General features: G+C 42.6%; 1 long non-coding RNA gene across 1 annotated transcript; it reads right to left on the bottom strand.

Moving 5' to 3' along the window:
- Window positions 1–1,166: 1,166 nt before the first annotated feature.
- Window positions 1,167–1,964, bottom strand: LOC126993843 (uncharacterized). Its single transcript, XR_007748335.1, has 3 exons — window positions 1,627–1,964; window positions 1,306–1,513; window positions 1,167–1,211 (listed from the first exon to the last, which is right to left on the bottom strand). It is a non-coding gene; the product is annotated as an uncharacterized LOC126993843 (long non-coding RNA).
- Window positions 1,965–10,787: the final 8,823 nt, after the last annotated feature.

Raw genomic sequence — 10,787 nt, 5'->3', positions numbered from 1 at the left:
TAGGGGCGTCCTTTCGCACCGTGCCGGGGCGTCACCCTCCTGCCGGGGGATCGGTCCTTTCGCACCGTGCCGGGGCGTCACCCTCCTGCCGGGGATCGGTTAGCGCGAGCGGTGACTTGTTGGGCGGAGGCCTGTGGCTACCTTTCCCCCTCCCTCTCCCTCTTCCCCTCCCGCTATTGATTTTTTTTCCAGTTTGCCAGCATGTGTGTGCGTGTCCCCCCTCTATGCCCCACCCTCGCGAGCGGTGACTTGATGGTCAGTCTGAGGGTACCACTACCTCTCCCTCTACCCGCTATTGATTTTTCAGTTTGCCAGCATATGCGTGTGTGTGTGTGTGTGTGCGTGTGTTACTGTTGATTTTCATATTGACTGGAGTTATATCGATTGTCTTTTCAGTGAGGGGTAGGAACGGGAAAAGTAGATTTTATACATTTTTATTGAAATATAGTGGAAAAAATGGTATGACAAGTTATTATATTACCTTAATCTAGTCTATTTTATTTGTTCTTTCTTAATCCAGGCTAATTTGTTCTTTCTTAATCCAGACTAAATACATGCTAAGCCTAAAAACAAAAACACACAATCGCCATAAAAAAAAAAGACATATTACAAACTCACACCGTACAGGCTCAAAGAAATACAATGGAAACCCACCCATCCTACCCTTTTTTTTTCCCTCCCCCAAAATAAATCCTAATTGAAAGAGACATATTACAAACTTATGTCGTACATGCCCAAAGACAGCCCATAAAAGGATGACAACACGAGTACATATACAAATGAAGAAAAAAAATACACAACACAAGCACATATATATATAAAAAATAATACACACAGAGCGAGTACATATATAAAAAAAAGATTGTTAAGCACTAAATATAGGACTCTCACAGATTCGGCCACCATATGCATCTCTAACTTCCAAGACATTAGTGAATTTTATTCGCTTCCACTCATAAAATCCATAATGGATTTTAGTAACTTCCCCACCACCCACCTAGCCTATGTCACTTCCAAGAAAGGTCAAGGGTATGTCAAGTCAGAAGTGGGCGCGGCAACACTTCCGCCATATGCTGCATTTTTTTCCAGTCGTGATTGACGCATTTCATGATCTTTTGCTGCAGACGACTTCGCCGCCGCTCTCGCGATTTAGCGCCCGACGGAGTCAAGACACACCATCACCGAAGCGTGTCTGTTGTTGTTGCCGTGGACTTATGAAAGATAGAGAAACATTATTAGACAAAAAAAAATCAATCTCTCTCTCTCTCTCTCTCTCTTCTCTTTTGTAAAATAAAAAATACTTACTATGCGTTACGCTGTCCGGTGGGTCGTTCTTCAGATGAGACACTGGTAATGGAGGTATCACATCCTTCCCTCAGCACACGCCGCCCCATTTTACCGACACCTCCCAACGCGCCGCGGTTGTTGTTGCCCAATGACTCGCCCGTGATATGTTCACCGGTAGACTTGGGAGTTTCTGGAACATCCCCCACCTCACCACCACCAACATCCGCTGAAATGACAAGAAATATATATATATTTTTTTTAAACACAATGAATAAGAAATACACACACACCAGCGCTTGTGCGCGCAGAAAAAAAAAATACAAGAGGCGGATATCTCACCTCCGTTTCTGGGATGTGATGTGTTATCCACGGCTTCAGCTTGGGATGTGTTATCCATGGCTTCAACTTCTAATGCGGCTTGACCCATTATCTGATCGTCAACATCGTCAGCATGAAGAGTTGCAGCGGCAGCGTGGGGCTGTTGTTGTTGTTGTTGTTGTTGTTGTAAGTTCATGACGGCGAAGACTTCCTCCATGACGCTCCTCTCGCAACGTTAGGGGACTGACTAAGCTACCCGGGGTTATTTGGGGCATATGCGCACACTACCACAAGCCTTTTCTTCTTCCGAGGCTACCCCAGGTTATAGGGGACACGCCCACACATGTATGCAAACACGCGCGCACATGTCCAAAACCACAAACCATTCTTCATCCGAACAATAGGAAAGCGTGAACAAACTCACACCCACCCGGTCACGTCGCACGAAAAAAAAAAAAAAAACAGAATCCTGTTCTTAATAACTACATATAACTACACACACACGCCATAAATGAATAAGCTATATACTACTTCTCTACATTTTTTTTACACATAGGAAAGCGTGAACAAACTCACACCCACCCGGTCACATCGCACGAAAAAAAAAAATCCTGTTCTTAATAACTACATATAATTGCACACACGCCATAAATGAATAAGCTACATGCTACTGCTATACATTTTTTACACACACATACATTGTAGCATTTAATAAGTTAGCCACATATCTTAGAAATACAATGCTTGTAAGTCAGTCCTTGACTAGATTGACAAAATGTTTTATACATGGGGCATTTTAAACATTCTATAAGCATATGTTAACACCTTTCTGTCATTCTTCAAAAATTTCCTAAATCATAATTATCTTTCAGAAACTGACTAGTCCTCTCTAAGCCTATTTTATTACATAAGTATACGAATTGAATGCAATACGCCACACCAGAGATTTGTCCGACTGTAATCTTGCGGCAAGTTTAAAAACAGGATAATCTTTATGCTTATTTAAGAAACTTCGAAAGTACTTAGAATATAATGATGGGGTCAGGGCGTATGTGTCGAAGAAATATATACACTTATCACTAACATAGAACACCACCCAGTGACCCATTTTCGAAGCTTGCGATGCGCCTAACACATTAGCAATAAAGACAATGGGCTTGTCTGACTCACTCCTTAGATTTAATTTCGCTACATCGTCAGCGGGAAGACAGCCTAAGAAATATATATTATTGTGATAAAGTTTTCCTTGTAGAGCTTTCATAATTTGTTGATTATTCATTATGCTCTAGTGTCGCAAGACACGTGCCTCTCCGAGTTGATTGACAACACTCCCTTTGTATCCCCAAAACAGATAATTACTAAATTTTCATCCAAGCCTTTTTTAAGCTGAAGACTTATGCGTAAGTTTCCACTGTGTTCAAGAGGCACTGTGCCTCGTATGTCTTCCGGTAACAAACTAAAAACAAACACTGTCCTTCCTTTCTTAAAGCTATCGTAATCAAGCAAAGTGTCATTTTCTACTCCTAAACTATCTAAAATATCATAATAGACTCGCGTACACTCGTGGGGAAAAGAAACCGTATTTTTATACATATTCATACCATTGACAGAGACTGTTAGTTCAGACAAATCAGCATTCTTGAAATACAAGCCATTTTTATTATATACACCCGAAAAGGCCCTCATGTCTGCCATAACGATATATAAACGCTCTGGAATGACATTTCCCCACGGTTGGTCACAGACAATACTTGTCTGCTGTTTGCCGAGAACCAGAGATTTATATAACGTCTTGTTAAATATTGTACGCGTTATTTTTCCTGTCTCTAATTCTTTATTTAATGCAAGCAATGCTGACGGATAGGGTTGAGTCTGGTGACCCAAAGTTGAGCAAAATCAATATGGGCACGCACAGCACTCCCATCGCCGTCAGTGTTCAAATACCAAGCTTCGTTATCTAAATCAAGCCTTATTCTCACTGGGATGTCGTCGCATAAATACTGATCACAAGTAATGTCCGACATTAATGGGAAGGTGAGATGAAGACCGTGATCTTTGATATCTTTTAAATGTCTCTTGTATTTGCTCCCAAGGCTAGTGAAGTATGCGGCGTCATAGGTTTCAGCTACGCCTGCTCCACCCGACCTGTTATCTTTGAGGAGGTTTCCTATTTCTCCGAATGATTTGAGTTTTAACGTGGAGAAGGTGGTGAGCATTTTTAGGAATGACCAGTAATTAAAGTATGGGTTACTTTCAACCATTTGATCGCCTACATACACCTGAATTGATTTGAACATGGTATTAGCAGTGCCATTGCAGAATTCGACATTGACAGCCTCCTCGACTTTTGTTTGTCCATCAGCTTGAGTGACACTTAATTTCAACTCAAGAATTAATTTAGCAAGATCGATAAATGCCCCCTTCACCCCCGGCACGCGGAACTCTAGGTACTTATCTTTTAACCGGGCGTGGCTGGACAAATTTACAGGTAAAATGTCGACAAGAGTTTTAGACGCAATAGAGCTCTCAACCTGGCGTTGTCTGTTGATTCTAGGTAATTCGTCAACCACACTGAGCGCATAATCAGAAATCGGAACGGAGGGAGCGGCGGAGGCCATGCTGTTGTCGCTTTCGTCGCCCGCTATATACTAATGGAGACACTGGTCGCGGGAGCGGGCGACGTGTTAACTTGATAAGAGACCACTCACTAAAAAAAAATGGCAAGCCCACGCGCGCGCGCGGGTCAGAATGTTCCCTCCTTCCCCTTTTTTTTTTTTTTCATGAGTGTCCACCGCACCTCCACATTACTAAATTATATCAAACACATCGCTGTTCTTTCTCTCGCAACCACTTTTCCTTTTATTAATTTTTTTTTTCTTCTTCTTGTTTCGCGAAGTAACTCTTCTTTTTTTTCCTCCTTTAATAATTCTAGCACCTACGTCACTTAAGGCTTCAATACCTCTTTTCTTTAAAGCGCCTCTCACACTTCTTTGTCCACTGCTCACATCCTGGATAACATCTTGAGTAAACTTAAGCGCTGAGGGCTTAACGGTTCTGAATAGAAAGGGCATTACACTCTTGTCTAGGTTTGCGAGCGTACTAAAAATACCGCCACCTCTTTGATGTAGTCTTGCAGGATGGGCGAAATGCACAGTTCGAATATTGTCAAAACCACCCCCCACCTGATGTGGAAAGCTACTCAAAAGACTTGAAAATTCACCCTCCGTAGGCGGAAGAAACACTGTTCGCGACGATGACTGCATGACCACTAGTTAAAAAAATATATAAAGCGTCATTTTTATAGCTACACAGTGGTTTGTGTCTGTCGCCCATCCCCGGCAGTTGAGGCTTTCGCGGGGAGATTCTTCGTCCCCTCTTCCTGCCCCAAGAGCATTACCTTAACGTTATTCAAATCTAGTTGGTGGGCAAAAGATCTTAACTCCTTCAAGTAGGCCACGTTCCATTCATGATCCATCTTTCCCCTTCGTCCTACGCCGGTAGGAAAATGACTTTTCGAATGTTTTTTCTGCTTTACATAATCACCAAGCTCATTGAGGCAACATTTAAAATTATCGCGTCTGCTTTGCTTGGTGTCCGACATTAAACCGTTCACATAATGCATATCTCTGCTGGTTTCAATAAAATATCTTGACACGTCATTATATTCTACAGATTCACCCTGACAAAATTGAGTCACCATACCCACCACAATGGGATAATTTGATTCCGTGGGTGGTTCCTTCACTACCAGCGACCCCACATTCGGTCTGTCACTCCAAACGACTCTGTTCAAATTATAAAGTTGTTTCCGATTTTCAAAGAGATTAGCATAGCCATACACTTCAGCCAAGTCCTTGGCTATACCGCTAAGTTTAAAACTGCTGGCGTTGATGGTGGCTACTAAACACACACTGTCGTCAATGAACTGGCGATCGGTCATTCGCCCTTCACAGGAATGATGGGATAGTCTGACATGTTTATAGAAAATATATATATTAATTCTCGCTCTTACTCACGCTTAGTGTCTCCCTGTCCCGCGAGGTCACACAAGTGCCTATATCCCACCCCAAAACAAAATCCTTTTTATACGCGATAATTCTCCCACGTCATACCCGGCATCCGCGCGGGGGCGGAGAAAGAAGGCGTGGGGCGTGGCTTTGCCCGAATTGGGGCACTTCTCCTTCCTCCCCCACCTCCTCCTCCAAACAGTTGCTTCCTTGCCTTATTATTGCGTATAAATGAGGGATCTAAGTTTGTGTTGTGGAAAAGCATTTTAATAAATGGTATATCATCAGCTTTGAAGCCTAATTTGCTGTTGACGTCACTTAAGGTTTGCAATATATCAATGACGTTAAAATTATTAATGGGGCTCAAAAGATTTCCGTTTGTATCCCATGTAATTCCTGGAGTATGTTTCATGAGAGCTAAGAAAGCTTTGGCATAATCCCTTTGAGCTGCTTTCATTCTAACATCAATCCTGTTATCTATGGCGGGTTTCGAATCGATAGTATTGGTGGGGAACGTCGTGCGAGGACCTATGGCCGCTATAGATGGCGGGTGGTTGTTTGGGGTTAATACATCTTGCAGCGCGCGTCTCTTTATATTTTTTAATGCAGTTGACGCCTTGACCGTCGAACCCGACAACGGTTTCCGCACTCTCTTTTCTTTTTTTCCTCGTCCGTCTTTCTGTTTCGTTTTATGTTACGGCTCCCCGTAGAAGACTTGAGTAAAAATTGTTCTGCTGTTGATTTCGGGATGAGACAATATTCCTTCATTTTGTTAAAAGACCAGTTATGACACTAGCTGCCAGAGGTAACAGCACAGAGAGTATAGCACCGCCCCGCTGTGTTCGCAGTATTTTTTTTTATATTTGTTCAGGGATTTCACAATCTTTGTATTTCGCGTAAGATTAGTTTTTAGGAAATTTAGAAACACTTCTGACAAGCAATCTATATGTTTCTTGTTCAACACTGCAATTACTTTTTTTCCGCTTGTCGGGGGAGAGTTTAGCCAACAACAAAACAAGATCCTTGTGAACAAAGGCGAGGGGAGGTGCTTTTTTTTTTCTTCTTGTTGGTGAATTCGAGGTCATTAGGAAATATCTTGAGCGTCTATCCAACAGTCTTGACTCGGATCATAACCCAACCAAGATACAAAAAATTGTTTGCGACCGTTCACCACTCTCGATTTTTTTATGCTGACGGGGAAAACGTCCGGTAGCTGAACTTTGATAAGCTCCTCTTTGTAAAACAAGCCTTGGATGGGTTGATTGGATAAATCTTGCAAGGTATAACCCAATGGGGACTGTCGATAATCCACGCTTGCAATTTTAAATATTTCTTCTGTGTTTTGGATATGAAAGCCTCGGTTAAATTTAGAAGCTTTATCCGCGCCCACGAGTCGAACGTAGTCCCCGATGTTCAGCACACGACTGGCTTTACCTTGACGCTTTTCTCTGTTTTTATAATTATGCATTTTCTTAAACTGACGAATGATTCCTCGCGGGTCCTTCATGGCATGTACTTCGGCTGGGGTTTTCCTATACGTGCGTTAGGCGTGCTGTTTTTTCTCTCGAGTACCTTCTGCAAGATGGAAATATACTCGAGTTTATTGTGAGCTGTCATATACCTATATATTCGACCTTTCAGAGTTCTGATAAATCGCTCAGCAAGGCTGCTTTTTATCTCTTGGGAGTAAACGCTGTACATTTTTATGTCTTTACTTTGCAAATAGGTTTGAAGTGGACGATTATAGAACTCTTTGCCTCGGTCAACACAGAGCCTAGAGACCCCACTGAAAGCAGCGTCTTCCTCTAGCAATGTCTTCATTGCCATTACCATCGATTTTGCATCTTTACGTTTAAGAGGCAGGGCTTTGGCGTACCTTGAAAATGCATCAACGCAGACTAAGATGTAATTATGACCTCCATTAAAGCGGGACAATTCTTTCATGTCCGCGAGATCTGCTGCTATGATAACTCGCGGTTTGGGACTGAGAATAGCGCGTCGCTTAAACTTATGGGGTTGTATCTTATGTAATGTGTGTGTTCTGCAACCTTCCATAAACTGTTCAACATCGCGCATAGAAACGTCGGGTTCAATGGCTCTCGCTGCTAAAAATAAAGGCCTCACTCACCTTAAGCCTCCAGGTACTTGAGGGTCTTCATAAAGTGACTTTAAAAGACGTGTCTTGGATGGGGCTAGCATATCGCTCACTCTCTCCACGAGTACACAACCTCACAGGAGCCGTCGTTCGCTATATTTGATCTCAGTGATAGGACCTCGGGGGTAGTTATGCAGACGTCAGCCAGCAGATAGCCGTATGGTTTTCCCGCAACAGCTCGCTTGTAGATACTGAGAAATGCCTGGGCTCTGTCACGACCATACAATTGACGACCTAGAAGTTCAATTTGACCAAGATCTCTTTGTTTAAGCAAAACGAAATGAGTGCAATTGAGGGATATGCTTCGCGCATACTTTCCCTGCATAAATAAGTTCTGAGAAATGAGTATGGAGCTAAGGCCAAGATGTCTGCCTTTAATAAAAACGTTGGCGACGCTTTCATCATTGGCAGCGCGTAAAAAGTTATCGTCATATACTACTAACATAGATTTATTTTTCTGACAGAGATCAATTTCCTGTTCTGGGTCTATAATGTCCTTACTAAGTATTACTTTATTTTGCAGCTCTGGCAAGTCTTGAATGGGATGATGTGTTGCACCGCAAATAAGAACTCGATAGAATTTGTCACAATATTTCCGCACAAGTCGCGTCACTAGCTGTGTCTTCCCAGATCCTGACGCACCGGCCACAAATATCCTCCCTCCTCGCTCGCGGGGAAATAAATCGATAAGGTCTTCCCCATAACACTCTTCCATGGCAAAAGTCTCGCCATGAGTGAGCGTTTTTTTGCTGGCCCACTGATTTTAAAAGAGAGGGTGGGTGGGTGTAATGTGCAAGACGATCGTGGCCGAGCGGTTTTCTTCAAAGTATATTTTTCGTCCATACTGATCCGTCACCACTACCGCCACTGAATCTATAGCGTTCTTCGCCAACTTTTTATACAGAGGTCTTTGCACTGAGTAATAATTGTTACTCCCACCGTAAGGGAGAGTGGCTAAAATGTTCACAGTTTGGCTAGCAAATCGCGTGGGCTGGATTATGTCGCAATAGAGGTGGAGATAGTCCACGTCGGCGTGGGGGTCTGGCGGGAAATCGGCATTTACCTGGCGAAGCGAGTAATGTGACTCCTCATCCGTGACGAATATATCATAGTAATGATTAGGAATAAATCCAAGAATAGCCGCCAATCTGGGCTTAAATAATAAACTTATTTTGCAATAATTTAGATTACCGCAGCCATCTATAGAGCGTTTGTGGTAGCATACAAAATTTTTGGTCCAACTCAGTATTCCGCCTTCTCCATCAAAATAATCCTTGTAATTTGTAAACCCAAACACTCCATTTAATATAGCTTGCCAGTATGTATTAAGGTCAGCCACAATTGCGCTTATTTGCTTGCTCGTTATATTTTTCGAGGAGACATCTAGTACCGCAACTGTTTTCCTGAGGTGTCATTGAGCGTTTCTGTGTAAACTTCCACTATGGCTTCTTTGTCTTCTCGATGGAGGGTGTATACTTCTCTAGGAATAAAAATACCGTGTAAGGCAACCTGATAATCTCGGTCGGGGTGTAAATTTAACGGTATGATTTCATTTTTAAATGAACCTGGCACGTTGTCGGGATAAAGATCGCGGCATCCTAGGCTACTAAGGTATATTATATGTTCGTCCGCGCTCGTCATGTTTGCGATAAAGACTGAGCTTGTTATGGTTTAGGCTTTAGCTTTTAAGTAACAGATCAATGATTGCTTTAGCGCGAGCTCTGTCGCCGTTACAGCCACTCGCGTGGGCTCCTTTGTCTGAAACCCAGCCCGGTGGGGAGGGAATCTCCATGCCATTCTCGGGGTGGGAGGGTGAGGATAAAGGCGACCGTGGAGATGATGTTGACGCTGCTGGTAGCTGGCGCGATGGGAAGACATTGGTTTCTCCTCTTTCTTTTGTTTGATCGATTAACGTTCTCTACGTTGTATTTCCTATATCTTTTCTCCATAGATTACACGCCACTGGTCTAGTTCCATGACTATACACACCCTCATCACCACTTTCACTTAAAGTATCCCTGACAACATTATGAGTAGTACTACTAGTAGTAGTAGTAGTACTAGCAGTAGTGGCAGTGGCTCAACTAGTAGAAGCAGTTTGAGATGTCCTCCGCATTTGACGCAGATTCTCAGGTAAATCAGGGTGGCCATAATCTCTCGTAAAACACGAGAAGGATTACCCGGCATGCTGTCATCAGAGAGCAGATGCACTCTTTTGTTGTCTAATGCGCTTAAAGTCGCCTTCTCAATGGAGGTAGTGCATACCTGACCTTTCAGGGTGCGGATGCAATAGAGGCGTGCCTTGTCCACCCCGCCCCTTGCAGTACCTGTCTGTATTTTCATGATTATAGTTTCTCAAACTATAGTGAGGTACCCCTTTAACTTTTTTTTTTATTTCTGCATCCTCGCCGCTTGAGGGATCATGCAATTTGATAGAGTACATCTTAGGTTTCAGGCAAAGCACTTCCTTTATATGGGCCGCGCCCACTTCTGACTTGACATACCCTTGACCTTTCTTGGAAGTGTCATAGGCGGGGTGGGTGGAAGTTACTAAAATCCATTATGGATTTTATGAGTGGAAGCGAATAAAATTCACTAATGTCTTGGAAGTTAGAGATGCATATGGTGGCCGAATCTGTGAGAGTCCTATATTTAGTGCTTAACAATCTTTTTTTTTATATATGTACTCGCTCTGTGTGTATTATTTTATATATATATATGTGCTTGTGTTGTGTATTTTTTTTCTTCATTTGTATATGTACTCGTGTTGTCATCCTTTTATGGGCTGTCTTTGGGCATGTACGACATAAGTTTGTAATATGTCTCTTTCAATTAGGATTTATTTTGGGGGAGGGAAAAAAAGGGTAGGATGGGTGGGTTTCCATTGTATTTCTTTGAGCCTGTACGGTGTGAGTTTGTAATATGTCTTTTTTTTTTTTTATGGCGATTGTGTGTTTTTGTTTTTAGGCTTAGCATGTATTTAGTCTGGATTAAGAAAGAACAAATTAGCCTGGATTAAG

The sequence above is a fragment of the Eriocheir sinensis genome, unplaced genomic scaffold, assembly GCF_024679095.1.
Source record: "Eriocheir sinensis breed Jianghai 21 unplaced genomic scaffold, ASM2467909v1 Scaffold687, whole genome shotgun sequence".
Lineage (NCBI taxonomy): Eukaryota > Metazoa > Arthropoda > Malacostraca > Decapoda > Varunidae > Eriocheir > Eriocheir sinensis.
Note: the sequence above shows the minus strand (reverse complement) of the source record. Positions and strands in the feature narration are given on the sequence as shown.